At 38.4% G+C, this 3,678-nt stretch overlaps 1 pseudogene; it reads left to right on the top strand.

Annotated features, from left to right (window-relative positions):
• The first annotated feature begins 2,258 nt into the window (after positions 1-2,258).
• LOC112808406 (protein LZIC pseudogene) lies at positions 2,259-2,846 on the top strand (annotated as a pseudogene).
• The last annotated feature ends 832 nt before the right edge of the window (positions 2,847-3,678 follow it).

The raw sequence follows: 3,678 nt of genomic DNA, 5'->3' as shown, positions 1-3,678 counted from the left end.
CCTTAATACCCATCACCGGGCTAACGCATCCCCCACCTCCCTTTTTTTAAACATTCTTAAAAAAGATTTCATTTATTTATCTGACAGAGAGAGAGAGAGAGAGAGAGCACAAGCAGGGGGAGCGGCAGGCAGAGCGAGAAGTAGACTCCTCGATGAGCAAGGAGCCCGATGAGGGACTCGATCCCATCTGGGATCGTGACCTAAGCTGAAGGCAGATGCTTAACAGACTGAGCCACCCAGGTGCCCCCTGAATATTACTTTTTGTATGGTTCTCTCTTTTAGAGCCATGTTAATGATTCATATATTAAAAAAAAAAAAGAAACACATATACACACACAAATAGGGGAAAATCCTAATAATGGAATATGAACAAATCAACCTAAGTTTCAAATGAATTATATAATCACACTGAAATGCAGGTGTGGTGGGAGGGAAGGGAAACTAACTCAAGCCAAATAACTTGAGAATATAATTTTTTAAAAACTATATACTCTCAGACTAAAGAAAAAATGAACTATAAAACCAACAATGGTTGGCTTTTGTCTTTGTTTTGTTTGTTTTTGGTAACAATTCTAAAACTACTTTCTGTGTATTCTGGGATAGGGTAAATAAGTAAAAATATTATGGACAAAGGGATTCAAATTTCTCACCGAGAGAAAAGAGTTACAAATAGGGGAAGAGAGAAGAGTAGAATATATCCTATAGTACTGGATTAGAGTTGGACAAGACAGTATGAACTCATGGCTTTTAATATAGATAGATATGGATGTGTGTATATATGTATATAATTTTTTAGCTCTGTCCCTGAGAAAGCTCTGAAGGAATGATACCCCAGGAGCAATAAGCACACCTAGCACCCAGAACATGGTTTCTAAATTCCATTTGCTACTGAAAGGAACCAGGGCTCCTTGGAGAATTGGCTGGTTCCAGAGCTAGAGCTGGGAAAGAATAAGATGAACCTCATATGATGCCTCATAGTAAGCTACTAAGTTAGAAAGTGCTCAAAGGATGGTGGGACATGTCGAAATGATAAAGAGCCATACTGAAAGGTCTCCTACCAGCCAAATCTGGGACAATTAAGCATAAAAATAAAAAATGATAGTAATGTATTATAACCCATGGAATAAAATAAAAATATGTAAACACATAAATAAATGTGGGACAAGGCAAAATAAGCCTTTACAGTAGAATGTCAGCTAATAAATGTAGAAGGAATGATGGATGAGAAACAGGATATTTACATAGTCACAAAGTATGTTCTCACAAGATATTTATTAATTACAAAGAGAAAAGTAGTAAATTTTATAGTGGTAAAATATGAATGGGAAATCTTGGTGAGAGGTATACAGTAATATTTTTGTACTGTTTTTACAACTTTTCTGTAAGTTTGGAATTACATAAAAATTAAAAAGAAATTGTAATTAAAGCACTTCCAAGGAATTTCCTAAGCTACAGCAAGACAAAAACTGTCATCAATGTATAGTGAGTTGATTCTGCCTGCCTCCTTAGCAGAATAGCTTATGGGAAGCCATCACTTGGGGAGAAGGGAGTGGTGGGAGGTCAAAAACCTTATTACATGTTTCCTTGAACAAATTAAAAAAAAATATTTTGTTTTTTTTTAGATTTTGTTTTTTTTAAGTAGCCTCTCCCTACACCTAATGTGGGGCTCAGAATTACAGCCCCAAGATCAAGAGTTGCATGCTCTACTGATTGAGCCAGCCAGGCACCCCTAAAAATATTTGGTTGAAAAGGTGTAAACCTGTTGGAAACGAGTTTTTGATAGCAACTTTTAAAACTCCCTGTTAGGTACCAGGGACAAATTCTGTTTCTAGTTGTTAAATAAACAGTTGGATGAAGATTTCAATCCCAGGAGACCTAAAAATCAAAGAAATCAAACAATAAAGAAATGGAGTCATTTCTGTTCTCTTCCCAGATAGTAAATTTAAATAGAAATTTATGAGCATTATGGCAGTTATAAAGTCTTAATGTGACTGATGCATAGACATACTCCAAAACTGTTTTTTCTTTTTCTATTACATAGAAATAAGTATAAGATCGTTGAAAAGAACTGTCCTGGGGAGAGGGGGCAGTGAGGGCCTGAGGAGCCAGCTGCACCTCCAAGTGGTTTGAACTTTGAGCTTCTTGTAGTCCTGATGAACAGTTTTAGTTTCCTCAGGTTTATGACACTTGAAACTTCAACGGTTGAAGGTTTATGCACTTTGGGACCAGTCAACACTGCAGAGTTCAAAGTACTAAGAGACAAGAGATCAAAATGGCTTCCAGAGGAAAGACAGAGACAAGCAAATTAAAGCAGAATTTAGAAGAACAGTTGGATAGAGTAATGCAGCAATTACAAGATTTGGAGGAATGCAGAGAGGAACTTGATACAGATGACTATGAAGAAACCACAAAAGGAAACTCTGGAGCAACTAAGTGAATTTAATGATTCACTGAAGAAAATTATGCCCGGAAATATGACTTTGGTAGATGAGCTAAGTTGAATGCAACTGGCTAACCAGGCAGCTATCAGCCAGGCCTTTCAAACCCCGGAGGTCATCAGATTACTTGCAAAGAAACAACCACGTCAGCTTCGGACAAGGTTAGTAGAGATGGATAGAGATCTCATGGTGGAAAAGCTGGAAAGAGGCCTCTACACTCAACAGAAAGTGGAGATACTAACAGCTCTCAGGACACTTGGAGAGAAGCTGACTGCAGATGACAAGACCTTCTTGTCAGCAGATGCAGGTGCTCTACTCAGCCAGTTTGAGAAAGTCTCTACAGACCTTGGCTCTGGAGACAAGGTTCTTGCATTGGCAAGCTCTGAGGCTGAAAAAACAAAAAAGTGACATGGTGTGGAAGCTTGGCACATGGAGCACATTCTTGCTGTAAATGGCCATTTGTCTTCTAGGGATTTTGAATCATTGCAAAGAAATCAAGAGATTCTTGAAATGCATTGATAACATAAGAAAAGGTGACAGAAAAATATACTTGTGGCTTCTGGTTATACTCTTCATCATTATGCTTTGTGTAGGGCTGCCTGCCTGAGTGATCCTAGACTTGCTGGGATGAGGGACCCGTTGGGCCTTATTCATTATGTCTTGTGGGTTTGAGAGAGAACAGAAAACAGTTTCTCTGCTTGTTTTTATTAAGCCTCCTTGTTGTTTTTGTTTGTTTGTTTTAAGTCTCCTTTTTTTTGTTTTTCTTTTTTTTTAAGATTTTATTTATTTGAGAGAGAGAGCGAGAGCATAAGTAGGCGGAGGGTCAGAGGGAGAGGGAGAAGCAGGCTCCCCACTGAGCAGGAAGCCCGATGTGGGGCTTGATCCCAGGACCCTGAGATCATGACCTGAGCCGAAGGCAGACGCTTAACCAACTGAGCCACCCAGGCGCCCCAAGCCTCCTTGTTTTTAAGTGCTGATAATAAATGAGAAAATGTGAACTAAACAAACAAAACCATCCTGATAACCTAGTAATGAGGTGATAATAGTACTCTCATCACAACTTGCCAGATACTATTCTTTTTTTTTTTTAAGATTTTAATTTTTTAAGTAATCTCTACATCCAATGTGGGGTTTGAACTCACGACCCTGAGATCAAGAGTTGCATGCTCTACCAACTAAGCCAGCCTGGCACCCCCACCAGATACTATGCTAAATATTGTTAATATATTAATCCATTTAA

Source organism: Callorhinus ursinus, unplaced genomic scaffold (genome assembly GCF_003265705.2).
Source record: "Callorhinus ursinus isolate GAN/ISIS: 27379988/994484 unplaced genomic scaffold, GSC_fseal_2.0 scaffold34, whole genome shotgun sequence".
In the NCBI taxonomy this organism is placed as follows: Eukaryota; Metazoa; Chordata; class Mammalia; order Carnivora; family Otariidae; genus Callorhinus; species Callorhinus ursinus.
This window is presented reverse-complemented; position numbering and strand designations above follow the sequence as displayed.